Below are 14,674 nucleotides of genomic sequence, written 5' to 3'. Positions count from 1 at the left end.
CATCTATCCTTAATTTCCTAATTCAATCATAGACCATTACGCATCTAGATTCCTAATTTCTAAATTTAATCATAGACCATTACGCATCTAGATTCTTAATTTCTTAAACCCTCGTCCAACTGACGGAATAACAAACAACATGTTTTACCCAATAAAAACTTCTTAATTATTCAATTATCTGAACTAATTCCACATAAACAACCTCGTCTACCTGACGGAATACCATATAATCTTATTCAATTCCATATAAAATCATCCACCGGACGTTAACTTCATTTCTCAAATTTTCTTAAATAAAATTTTAACCAATTTTCCTTAAATAAATTTAATCTCCAGATTAACTAAATTTACCAAATTCACCAAATTTTCTTATCGAATTTATCTAATAAATTATCCTTAATTCAATCAATTATTTAATAATTGATTTAGCACTTTTCTAACTTAAACAATTCAATTACATTTATCCACCGGCCTAAATTTAATTTTCCAAAACTTTACAATACTATCGTAATCTACTAAATTTTACGTCAACACTTGTTTACTGCAAATAAATCTTACTACATTACATAATCACTAAATTTCTGTACTAGTTTACTTACTAAATTTTCTACTAATATTTTCAATTAATAAATTCTACTGAACTCATTACAGGATTTACTAAATTTAATCTTCCTAGACAAAATTCTAAACATCAACTATTCGAATCCTAAGCGTCTCAATACAACTCTTAACTACATACATTCTAGAATGACCTTCACTGACTTAATTACGCATTTTCATTTCTTATTCAAATTTACTTTTCTTTATATCCCGAAAATTATTAACTAAATTAATTTATTATAGCCAGCAGGCCTATAATAAATTACTGATTAAATTATCTACAGTAAATTCACAAATAAACTATTAATCTCATTCTTTTAAAATAAATATCCAATAACAAAACTAGCTAAATGACCTTGGCACATGAATCTCTAAAGTACAAAACTTGCTAATATAAAAATGACCGCTCGAGAAATTAATTTAAATTATTTCAGCCTCTTAATTAAATTAATAATCAATTTTGGCCTAAATTAATCGAAAATACCTAGAGACTCAATTATTGTTTTATCCAACGACGACTGATACTCCGGTCCAACTTGGCTGGCTCCGCCGCTTGGCGTCTTGTCGTCTCAAACCACTATGTTAGCTTCCGGTCAGGGCTTGTCCAATTCCAAATACCGTAATAAACTCCTCAGTAGTTGCTTTCTATCGTTGGCGTCCAAAACTGCACTCTCTTGACTTATCTAATCTCAACAAGGTCACTGATTCACAAAAGGCAAAAGGCCACTGGCTTCCAGAAGGGAAAAAGCCTCGATGTTTTTCGTGCTCGCTCTTTTATAACCCTCAGCTCAGGCTCTCGAACTTTCCTATTGTTACGCCCCGCTTCATTTTCCGGGAACAGTAGTGGGGAATCTTGATTAGCACGCCCGGTGACAAGTCGAAACTCTTGTCAAAAATCGAAAAGTAAGGGAAAACCCTTACCTACCGTGCGTCAATTATAGGGGTCGATAATGACCCCGGGAAGTTCGATTTTCCCTGTTACAAACGTTACTTCGGTATCTCACTGTAGAATAAGTGTTACGTCCCCACATGCAATCGCAGATGTCTCTGATAGCAAATACGCGTGCTAATTTAAACTCTATCAATTAAACAATAATTTCATAAATATTGATTTTTTATAAATAATAAAGTTAAATGATAAGTAAAGAATTCCAAAACATAAATATTAAATATTAAATATTCGCAAAAGAAAATGATAATAAAATGTGAAACACAGCTACCACCTGAGTAAACAAAATATTTTTAAGTTTACATTAACATTTTCTCACGAAGAATGTTAATGGAAAATCTAGACTGATAAAAATGATTCATTGTAAAACAACTAGCGTTGAGTACATAAGGTATATTAAAGAATATTTGAGGAATGCTCTAAATAAATAAATGATAACGAACGCCTGCGTGCCCTGGATTCTGGAGTCGAGTCAGCGCTCGTCACTCGAGTGAGCCTTGGAAATCCCATGCGCATCAACTCAAGATAATAGGATATTCGGGACCTGATACGCAACCGTACTCCTCCTAGGGTGCGGCCCTTAGACGAGGACACATAAGCAGGATGCACAGTTAATTCGAGGCTTTTTTCTTCTAAGGCTTTTCTTGATCTTAAATTTAGAAACTTAAGACTCTTCCTGATTAATTCTTGACGTGAGACTATTAAATTAAATTACGTTAAATACCATAACGTACTTCACGGCAGTTGTCAAACCACTTATATTGCAAGTGTATTTTAAATAGTCAAATAAATCCAATTATTAATTAAATTCAGCAAATTTTTTATTTCGGAGTTAGTTCGAAAACCTCTACTTACAACTCTGGAGGTCGTATCATCTCAATCTCCAGCTCTAGTTGTTCTACTGGTTATTTACAAGCTCGAGAGTTAACCAGGACGTAACAACTGATAATATAAATAATCTAGTGCCAGCGACGGATTCAAACACGCTCCGAATAAACTGGCGGAAAATTTTTTTTCCTTTACAGAAAAATAAACTTCATATCATCCAGAGATCTTGATAAACACAACGTAAAAGTCAGCAAAATTTTTTTTTTTTTTTTTCAAGTGAGTAAGTAATCTACAAAAGTGAAAACAATAATTATAAAAAGAGCCCGAAATAGGCAAATATTTTTTTTTTAAAAACACTTCATTTAAAAATCAATTAAACAGTGGTGTTATTCCGAAAACTCGAAATTTTTTTCGGAACTAAAAGAAGAGCAATTAAAAATTAAAAAGTTTAAAAATAAATTCATTAACAAAAAAATTTTTTTGATTAATTAACAAAATTTTTTATCGCAAAAACATAAAAACGATAAAATAAAATAAAAATTCAACAAAATACATCGGACATAAACAAAACATCAAGAAAAAGCATCAACATCAAAGTGCAGCCTTGACCTCGGACAACATCAACACCAGCCAACGCCCAAGGACAAAGAAGATAAGCCGACAACCACCAGCCCGACCCCAGACGAGAACTTCAATAGATAGAAACTTCTAAGGAATAAGTCATTTATTTTTCTGAATATTTGTTTCTCGAAAAATTAATAGTATTGTTGTTTAAAATTTTTAACTTTTCGTTAAAAAAAATCGAAGATTTTCAAAAATCGGGAAGTTATTGGTTTTACCCCGATTTGCAAAAATCGAGTTTTCATCAGATCTCGACGTTTGAAGGTCACAGGAAGATTCCCTGACTATCCCCGCGAGGGTGTCGCTATGTTTATATGCATGTGTGTGTGTGTGTGCATGTTTTTTTTTTAACTTCCCGCTAAGAAAATTGAAAGTTTTCAAAAATCGGGAAGTTATTGGTTTTACCCCGTTTTTCGAAAATCGAGTTCTCATCATATCTCCACGTTTTGAGGTCCTAGGAGCTTCCCCGAATGTTTCCGCGATGATGCCTGTATGTATGTGTGTGTATGTGTGTGTGTATGTATGTATGTGACCCTCTTACGACTTTTGAACGGCTCGACCGATTTCTTCGCGGTTGGCGACCGGTAGATTTTGAGAAATCCCAAAAAAAATACAAAAAAAATTTTTTTTGAAAGTGGTTTTTTTTGGAATAACTTTTAAACGGCTCTACCGGTCAATTCCAAAATTTTATCAGCTCTTAACATCAAAAAGTTACGTCAATCGCCGCCAGTCTGGTCAAAATCGGTTTATTTGTTCTTGAGTTATCGTTGTCAAAAAAAACCGAAAAAAGAGTTTTTTCGGAATCACTCCAAAATTCCTAGTTCGATCAATTCATACTCGAAGATTATTTATGAAGCTTCAAAAACTGCGTCGAATGCTGCCAACGTCGTGAAAATCGGTTCATTCATTCAAAAGTTATCGTGGTTTGAAAATTCAAAAAGTTGTGTTGTATTAAACTGCTAATAGAGTTTTGAGCTCAGAGAGCTAAAAATGATACAATAATCATATTTTATTAAACTAAAAACGTAATGTGTAATTTTGAGCGCTTAAGTACAATATGAGCGGGAGGTTGCAGGAATGGCCTTTAGGGTCAACCGTCGTCTTAATTTTTTTTTTTTTTTTTTATAGAGTTCGACCGGTTAGGACCCCCCTATCCGCCACCTGGGGACGCGCCCGGTGGGAGTTTGGCTTCTTCCGAAGGGTGTGTGTGTGTGTGTTTGTTTTTTTTATAGAGGAGGTAAAATACATTTACGTATGCCAGGACTTGGTGTTGGTGCCAGGACTAGGTGTTTGCCTGGGTATATCGGACTCAGAAGTCAATATTATTTTCTAACAATACTGACTACACATCCTCCTCTCTCCGTTCCCCATAGATGTTACAGGGAAGACTGGGTCGGAACCGCGTTAGCATTACTTCAATCCAGTCCATGTTGCGTCTCACGACACCTAATTCTTGTTACTACTGGTTTCTAATCGCTTTCTGCGATTTTTTCTTCTAAAAGGCACTGCGCGTAGGCTGCAACAGCTGACCAGTTTTCTTATTTTTTGATCATGCAGTTTACCAAGCTCTCAGGGGAGAACGTGGTGCCGATTGTTTCTTCGGTGCTGCTTCTGTCGTCCTTCCACCGATCAAACTCGAAAAACGTGTGCTCGGCGTTGTCAATTTTGTCTGGGCAGTATTTGCACGTCGGTGTGCTGTGCAAACCCATCTTGAAAAAATAGGCATTGAACTGCCCATGTCCCGTCAATAGCTGGGTCAGGAAGAAGTCCGTGTCCCTGTGCTTCCGAGAAAGCCAGACGTTGATGTTTGGGATTAGGTGCACTGTCCATCTGCCCGTCTCTTCCGATGTCTATCGGTCCTGCCACTCTTGCTGCGTTGCCGCCTTTATCCTCGTTCTTGCGTCCTTCATGTTTTCGTCGCTATCTTTAGCGTCATAGAGTTTTGCTCTTTCTAACGCTTATAGGTCGATGGGTGCGGCTCCCGCAATGACCAATACATCCGCTTCAGAAACTGTGCGGTAGGCGCAGGCAACCCTGAGAGCGCCTCATTGCTGTAATGCTGCTATCTTTCGCCGGTAGGTCTTCTGCTTTAATATGTCTGCCCATATCTCCGCTCCATATAGCAGTACCGAATGGACTGCTTCTAGAAGAACTCCCCTCTTTTTTGTTCTTGGTCCCATGGTGTTAGTCATAATTCGTGCTAGTCTAGACACCGTCTTGCTGGCTTTATTGCATGCACTGTCGAGGTGTTCGCGGAAAGATAGTTTCTCGTCTATCATTACCCCTTGATAGCGCAGGGCCCTTTTTGATGTCAGCGTTGTTCCTCCCATGTCCACAGCGAATTGGTTTGGGCACCATTTTTGACGTGTCGAAACGACCATCTCGGCTTTCCGTTTCGCGAGTTTCAGGTGGTGTTTATCCAGCCATGTCTCGACAACTTCAATAGTTTCCCGAATTAGTAGTTCTACCTCTTCTACGCTGCCCACCACTATAGTGGCTGCAACGTTTTCTGCGAAGCCTGTTAGCTCTACTTGCTATGGCAACGGGATTTAAAAGAAGCTCATCGCAGTGTGTGTGTGTGTGTGTGTGTGTGTGTAAACCTTCTATAACTTTTAACAGTTTAACCGATTTCATCGTGGTTAGCGCCATTTGAAAGATCTTGTCAAAACTTAGATTTTGAATACAATTTGGACCGATGGATTTCGAAAATTCAAAAAAAAATTGTAAAGAAAAATTAGGAAAACGGTTGACCATGAAGGCCATCCCTGCAACTTCCCGCTGATTCCATACCTGGACGCTTAAAATTGCACTTATGCCGTTGTTGAGCTCTTCGAGCTGATTTAACAGGGTAAAATTACCCTGAGCCGATATATCACCAGATATCGATAATTTCACGACGCAGCACTGGTGCGTCTTGATCTTTGGGCCTAAAAAGAGAGAAGGAGGGGGTAGTTTGAGGTTATTATAGGTGAGCCGTGCATTGCAACAGGGAGAAGTAGTGTAACCGCCAGACGGAGTGCCACAGACATCAAGAGGGACCGATCTTCGGAGTAGTTACCAGACGTAAAAAGCCAACAACATCAAGGACTTCAATCTCAAGTAGTGAGTTAGATCGTCGTATATTCAACAAAGTATCAATAATTACTTTGTGGGCTAGGAGTGGACAGCGGGGTTTATACTCGGTCTACTTTTACTCTGATTAATTGTTCATTAATTATTTAATTCGTAGTAATTCAATAACTATTTGATTGTAATTGTTTAACGTTCGTTAGTCGGTGTTGAGTGGATCTCAAAGGATCTTTACCCGAGACATATTCAGGGACCTTGTGGTGTCAATTGTCGTGAGAAATTATTTGATAAAATCATAATTTACTCAATTAATTAATAATAATTTTTGAACATCTGAAAAATCGGTTTTAGTTGCATATATTTTATTTAACAATTTAATAAATAAAAACCGAATAATAAATTCTTCGAGAAAATTCCAGTTGTCTTCTCACAGACTAGTCAAGCGTCGGTTGAATTGTACAACGCAGTTAATACGTAGCTAAGGTCAAACTTTACTACGCACTAGCGAATATTGGCGTCCATTTTGAGCGCGTAAATTCTTGTCGAATATTTTACTCGATAATTTATTAAGAACAATTGAATTATTATTATTAACATTATTTATTACAAGGAAATATTGATTATTTATTGAGAATTTAGTTACTGAGATTTCGGCGCAATTGAGACTGAGTTACCCGTGGATAATTTTTCGCTAATTTATTTTTAAATTGAGATAAATTATTTAATAATTATTTATTTAACCGAAAAATCATTCGTGGTTATTTTATATATTGAACTTAAGTTCTTAGTCTTATTTTAATAATTTAATTTTATCATTTGGATAAAATTCTTTATAAATTATTTACCAGCGTGGATGTTAAGTCCGGGAATATTTAGTTAAATTTATATCGAATATTCTTAAGAATTTATTTTAATGTTGAGTATTAAATTCGTGATTGATTTTGAATTAATTTATCCGTCGAATTCTAGTTCGGATTTTTGGGAAATTAAATTATTAGTCGTGGAAATAATTTTATAATTTAATTGCTAGCTAATGACTGAAATCCTTTTGTTGAAATATAATGTGATAATTTTCTGATATTAAATTCTTGTAAAACTTTTATAAATCACAAATAAAAGAAAAGTAAATTCAGAGTGTGGGTGTGCGGGTTATGTGTGTGAGATTTGTCCTCAGTTAGCCAATCAAGGAAGTCTTCAAACTATTCATTAGAGAGACTAAGTGGTGCATAGCAACTGTAGAAGCGGAGGCCATCTACCCATGCTGTTACGAAGCCGGCTTCTTTATTGTTGACTGTTCTCTGAAAAGGACATTTACCGCAGGACTAGATGACGGCTTTGTTAGTGCTGTTGGATTCCCAGGGTTGGTTACTCAGGTTTCTATAAGGCTCACTTATAAGTGCTACGTCTACCTCTAATTCGCGCACAGTTTACATGAGCAGGTCATACGCAGCCTCACAATGATTGAGTTTGAGCTGCAATATCTTCATGTTCTTGGCTTCGTTATCTTCTGGAACGCTTCTTGGAAGAAGGGGCATCTGTTCGTGCCTACATGGTGAGCCGCCTTTTCTACACCGAGCTGTTCAACGCACAGTACACATTTAGCTGGATTTTTACAATCAGCAATTTTGTATCCTTCTTTTCCGCACCTTGTGCAGTGCTTAAACCGGTCGACTTCGCTTTTGCACTGAGATCCGAAGTGCCCAAAGTCCCAGCATTTGAAGCATTGTATGGGTCTCTTCGTTGCTTTCATTCGGCGATTAACCCAGCCGATCCTTATTTTGCAGTTTCCCTCCAGTAACTTTTGTGCTGCAGCTGCTGGTAGTGACACTGTGGCTGTCTGCGTACCCCTAAAGGCTTTACGGATTTTGATTGCCTCTAGTGAGATTTCACAACTTTCTCCAGCTTCCCTCTTTAGAGCGGTCTGAATAGGGGCCATCCATAAATTACGTCACACGGATTTCAGGACTTTTTAACCCTTCACCCCGTCTTTGTGACAGGTTGTCACATTTTCCGAACCCCTTCCCCCTTGATGTGATGTCACACATTTTTCAATTTTATGCATCTATTTCAAAATAATTAAAAAGGAACAGTTGTTTACATTTTTTAGAAAAGCGAGTGAGCACTCGCCAACGATTTAAACCTACTCAGACCCTTATTATTCAGAACTCTTAAGAATTTGAGTATTTGACTTGCATCACAACGCCGCTTTAGGAGTTAGATGTTGTTGCGTGAGAGATAATCTCAGAACGAGAATGCTATTTTTTTTTTCATATATACAGTGCGCGTCATTGATTCGTACCGGTTGAAAATTTTATGGTAAAATAGAAAAATCAAAATATTGACATCTGCAAATAAAGAAATCAATTGAACGAAAATCTTTATAAGCATCAATTTAAACAAAATTAAAAAAATTATTCACTGAGAATAAATAACTCAAAATATCAATCACAATTAAAATAGAAATTGAAGATATTAGTAATTTAAATGATTACACACCATAAAATAAATAAAAGTAAAATTATAATATTGAAAAAAAAAAAGATAACAATGTAAGTGGATAATTTCAAAATTTATCAAATATAAATATAAACACTGAATTAAATAAAATGAACTGAATTCAGAAAAGTCAGTAAAAAGACATTTGAATATTTAGATTTATAAAAATATTGACAGTTATTAATATATGAATTCTTAAGCAATAGACATCTATAAATATAGACAAGCAAATTTAAAAACTTGTGATTTTAGACATCTGTAAATTATGATTTACATGAATTCATAAGTTCAAATAAAAATACAATTAAATATATAATTGCTTACAATTTACGAGCTAATAAAAAATTAAAACAAAACTTCTATAATACTCGAGAGCACTTGACTACAACCCTTCGATGTTTACTAAACATTTTTGAAATACCGAGTGTCGTGTTTATCAGAATTAGCTACTCATGGAGGTTTATGGAGTCGGTACTCCAGGAGATTGCGGATCAGGCAGCGGCGAGATTCCCTGCACTCCAAAAAATAACCTTGACATTTTTATGATAGCGTGTGTATTTCTTCAGACTGATCCGCAACTTCCTGGAGGACGACAAACCTCCATGAGTAGACAATTTTAAAACAGTGAGTGTCGTATTTATCACAGTTAGCTACTCATGGAGGTTTGTGAACTATTTTTTAAAGTGAATTATTTTTTCAATTGTCTTTAAATTGATGCTAAAAAAGATTTTTTTTTTATTGATATCTTTATTTACTGATGTCGAAATTTTGATTTTTCTATTTTACCATAAAATTTTCAACCATCACGAATCAATGACGCGCACTGTAAGTTTCACGATTGAGTTATTCAAATTATAACATGTGACATCACAAAGCTTTTGACCCCCCCTGCCCCTTGTCACACAATGTCACATTCTGGTGATACCCGCCTCCCCCCCCCTTTAAGGTGTGACGTAATTTATGGATGACCCCATATGCTCTTTCGTCGTGTCATCATCGACATCTCGGATCTCGATGGTCTCCTGTGGCCTTTTGCAGATCACTTTGGCCTCCTCCTCAAGGATGTCTGCGATCGTCTTTTGGAGGGCTTGGCCTTTGTCAGTGCTCTTCCTCGAAATCGTAATCAACAAGTCGCCACTTCTGGTCTTGTTGATCTTATCTATCATTAAATGAACCTGCTTATCTGGGACGTCCTGCTTTATGTGACGCGGAATCTCAGCATACTTTGTTTTCTCGGCCGGGCGGATGATCAGTGCGTCGGGTGTGATCCATTTGCCTGGTTTTTTCCGCTTAGGCTCTGGCCTGGGCTCCTTCGGCGGCTGCTTTGAGAGTTGCTCTCTAGCTAGCTTCCTCTTCTCCTTCTTAGACTGTACTTTTTCCCAATCAGTCGCCTTCTTAGGTTCGTCGCCCTGCCCTGCCAGTCGTTGGGTAATTCCTTTTCATTCCCGCTTTTTTCATTCACAGCATTATTTATATTTGTAAAAATGCTTGCCGTAAGATGGACGGTGTGGCTTAATGTATATAGAATAAGCGAAAGGAAATTTAGTATAGACCGGATAGCTCAAATGGTAGAGTAGACGACATGTATTCGGAAGGTCCTGGGTTCCAATCCCAGTCCGAGCTATCTAATAATTTTTTCTCGCATATTCTATAAACTCACATTAAGATAATCCTCTCCACATTCCTTTCTCAATCCTTTCCTACCAATATCCTGTTACGTGAATGTGGAACGCTTCACGTAATAATTACCGTAACTCCTATTCTTCCCCGCTTCACAGCATTATTTATATTTGTATAACGGCAAACATTTGTAAAAATTCCACATTTTTATAAATATAAATAATGCTGTGAAGCGGGAAAGAATAGGAGTTACGGTAATTATTACGTGAAGCGTTCCACATTCACGTAACAGGATATTGGTAGGAAAGGATTGAGAAAGGAATGTCGGCTTTTTTTCAAGTCCTTCTTCTTTGTGACTTTGTCGGTTGGCTCTGGCGAATTTCGGTCCTTTCTCTTTCCAGGCCTTGTGTCAGTTTCACCCTTGTCCTCAGCAGCAGATTCGCCGTCACCGTCGGCTCCAGTGTCCATTGCTTCTTCCGTCTTAACTTCAGTTTGAATGCGTCGTCGTGATGACTGCCATTCCTCATCCAGTTTCTTGAATCTTCCAAGAGCATTGACCACACCGGTTGTCTTAGTCTTTATCTCCTTGTGGATATTGACCTTAGTTTGGACAAACTCTTGCAGCTCAATGGTCAGCTTTTCAAGGCGCTCCAGCGCTTGCGTTCTCTTCATTTCAGCGCTTGCTTCAATCGCTGCTTGTTGGGCATGAAGCCCGTTTCCACTCTTGTTTGTTTCCTGTAAATTACTCATACTTTTTGATTTACCAGCGCAACGTACGGAGTGGAGCGGGTTGTCATAACTAGGAACGGGTGTAGCCTCGGAGATAGTACTCCTACCCCAGTTCCCTGAGGCCTAGCCGACACTTAGCCAGCCCCGGAATACACGGACGGACTAGACTCGCTCGGAGCGGTGAAGATTCCGATCTCTAACACTCACTGCGTACTTCCTGATCAAGGCCCGAAGTGACTGGCTCCTGATCCACTGCTGCAACTTACACCTCGGCAGAGCAAGCTCACATCAGCCGTGGCCTGCATCGTCGGAAACTACGACACGAGGTTCCGGTCACTCCCAGTGGGTCACAGCAGGGAACGATCGTCTTGTTAGGTCAGTTAGTGCGACCAACCCATTAAAGGGGAGTTTTGTCCACGGGAGCGTATTTTGTTTGGTTATTTTGCTTGGCTCCTACCCGCTGTACCTCATCAACTAAGAGATTAAGTGTCATCCAAGGACAGCGAGCGTTCTCCCATCCGCTCGGGGAGACGCGCCCGATAGCAGTATCTCTTCTGTGTGTGTGTGTGTGTGTGTGTGTGTGTGTGTGTGTGTGTGTGTGTGTGTGTGTGTGTGTGTGTGTGTGTGTGTGTGTGTGTGTGTGTGTGTGTGTGTGTGTGTGTGTGTGTGTGTGTGTGACTATGTGACTCGCTTCTAACTGTTGAACGACTAAACTGATCGGAATCTACTAAACGGCGTTCTAAAGAGTTCCCTCAAACTTAAATTTTCTGTGAATTTGAACCGATTCGGACCGATAGATTTTGAGAAATTTCGAAAAATCGCAAAAAAAAATAAGAAATAAATTTTTTTTGTAAGTGGTTTTTTTGGAATAACTTTTAAACGGCTTTATCGATCAACTTAAAAAACTTATCCGCCCTTAAGCTTGAAAAACTACGCCGATCTTCGCTAATTCGGTCAAAATCGGTTGATTCGTTCGAGAGATATTTCTGAGCATGGCCTCGTGACGCTGTCAAATTATTTGGCAGCGCAGGTAAGCTCGAAGATTCGGGGACTAGATTAGACAGACATACGAATGAGACTCTTGTAGGGGGGATAAGTATTATGGCTCAAACAGGTCTTACGACTGTACCTCCACGCATGAGCCCCGCTGGTAACTGGTCGGGTTGTCATTATATTATCGATCAGGCTAACGCAGTCGTTGAATGGGTTGATACAGTTAACTGAGTACGAGGACAGATTGACATTAAATTCAACTCAATTCACATCTGTCCTATGATAGCATAAATGCTTGAGGGCAGGGTTTTTCCTTGCCCGCAAACTTGGCTGTATATTTCCTACGTGAGGGAAGGATAGATATACGTGCGTGTATAGCTCTTTTAAGCCCAGGAAACGGCCTCTTCGGAGGTAGGCGAAAACCTCGCCATATATTCTTCTTCGAGAGATATCGTGAACGAAAGAGAACCAAAGAAAGTGTTTTTGGGCATAACTTCGTCATTTCTTGTCGGATCGTTTTTGATGAAATAAAATAATTTTTAGAGCTCAAAAACCGCGTCGATCGCCACCAAGAACGTAGAAATCGGTTGATTGGTTCGAGAGATATCCTCGATAAAATATTTGGAAACAAGTATTTTTTTAACATAACTCCGACCTTTTTTGGAATAACTTTCAAACGGCTGCACTGATCAATTTTAAAAACTAATCAGCTATTAACATGAAAAAATTACGTCGATCGCCGTCAAGCAGGTCAAAATTAGTCAATTCGTTCAAGAGATACCATGGACGAAAGAAAACCGAAAAAAGTTTTTTTTTGGAATTACTCCATGTTTCCTACTTTTATCAATTCAAACTTGAAGATTCTTTATAAAACTAAAAAAATTGCGTCAAATGATGCCAACCGCGTGGAAATCGGTTGATTTGTTCAAAAGTTAGTGCGGTTTGAAAATTAAAAAAGTATTGTTCTATGAAACTTCTATCAGACTTTTGAGCTTGAAGAGCTTAAAAGCATAGAAAGGCTATTTTTTTAAGCTTCAAGAGCTTAAAATAACATAAATTATAATTTTGAGCTCGGAGAGCTCAAAAACATCATTAGTGCAATTTTAAGCACCTAGGTTTGGAATTAGCGGGAAGTTGCACGGATGGCCTTCAGGGTCTACTGTTTTTATCTTCATATGACCTACGCAGTGGGTTCCTTTTACGTTTTCTGTTTTCTTCTGGTGTTTCTCTTGTTAGCATCCAGCAAAAATCTGACATCACGTTGACATTCTCATTTACTCGATACCTACCCTTCATTTCACTTAAGTCTTAATAAAATAGTTTTTCTTGTTCTTCACTATAGTCTTCAAGATTTTCAGAAAAGTGATCAACGTGAAAATCCATGAAGTGTAGTTTGAGGTTTATTAAGCAATCTCAAAAAAGGTGTGTGTGTGTGTGTGTGTGTGTGTGTGTGTGTGTGTGTGTGTGTGTGTGTGTGTATGTGTGTGTGTGTGTGTGTGTATGCATGTATGTGACCCTATTATTACTTTTGAACGGCTTGACAGATTTCATCGCAGTCGACGCTATTCAAAAGGGCTTGACCGAACTTAGATTTTAAATAGGGGAGAAAAGGAACAGTTGAACCATAAAAAGTTTAATAATTTTTTACTATTCGAATTAAAACTAAATAATAATTTTTAACTTCCCGCTGAGAAAATTGAAAGTTTTCAAAAATCGGGAAGTTATTGTTTTTACCCTTTTTTTCGAAAATCGAGTTTTCATCAGATCTCGACGTTTTGAGGTCCTCGGAACCTTTCTGACTATTCCCGCGATGTTGTCTGTATGTCTGTACGCGCGCGTGTGTGTGTGTGTGTGTGTGTGTGTGTGTGTGTGTGTGTGTGTGTGTGTGTGTGTGTGTATGAAACCTCTCATGGCACGTTTGGTGCCATTCGAAAGGATTTGACTAAACTTAGATTTTGAATATTACTTGGACCGATTCAGACCGATAGATGTTTGGGAAATCTTAAAAAAACTGCGAAAAAAATTTTTTTTTAAATGTAGTTTTTTTCTTAATAACTTTCAAGCGGCTCAACCGATCAATTTCAAAAACTAATCAGCTCTCAACAAAATCCACGTCGATTGCCTTCGAGCCGGTCAAAATCGGTTGATTCGTTCGCGAGTTATCGTTGACGAAAAATCGGTTAATTCATTCTAAAATTATTACGGTTTGAAAATTCAAAAAATAGTGTTTTATTAAACTTCTATCAGACTTTTGAGCTCAGAGAGCTCAAAACTCCACGAAAATTATATTTTTGAGCTCGAAGAGCTCAAAAACGTAATAAGTGCAATTTTGAGCGCTTGATTACAAAAGTAGCGGGAAGTTGCAGAGATAGCCTTCAGGGTTAACCGTTTTCCTAATTTTTTTTCTCTTGGAATTGTAGTTTATTAAGTCTACTATCATTATTAATACATAAGTTAATCAATAAACAACGTGAATTTTAGAAAATTATTGAATTATCCATACGCGTCGAATAGTTCAATTGACCCCCGCTCGGGGGTAATTGAACCAATACTATTTAAAACTCAAACCCGAACTTTTAATAAATAACATACTAATTGTTACTTGCAAATTACTGTTGCACATTTTTAATGCACAGATGTTATATTAAATAAATTAAAAATAATTTTCATTATAAATTTAGTTCATCGAATTGTTAGGTTATTTCCCTAAGTATTTTTCACGTACAGTCAAGGTGCGAGCGCAAGTCCCATGCTTCTCCGTATTGTTCA

The 14,674-nt window shown here is 37.6% G+C and overlaps 1 protein-coding gene across 1 annotated transcript in view; it reads right to left on the bottom strand.

The window, feature by feature from the left end:
- Nucleotides 1-14,674, bottom strand: part of LOC123275345 (patj homolog) — a gene marked incomplete in the record, with an annotated part of 555,954 nt that overhangs the window by 212,858 nt on the left and 328,422 nt on the right.

Source organism: Cotesia glomerata, linkage group LG1 (genome assembly GCF_020080835.1).
Source record: "Cotesia glomerata isolate CgM1 linkage group LG1, MPM_Cglom_v2.3, whole genome shotgun sequence".
NCBI classification, from domain to species: Eukaryota; Metazoa; Arthropoda; class Insecta; order Hymenoptera; family Braconidae; genus Cotesia; species Cotesia glomerata.
This window is presented reverse-complemented; position numbering and strand designations above follow the sequence as displayed.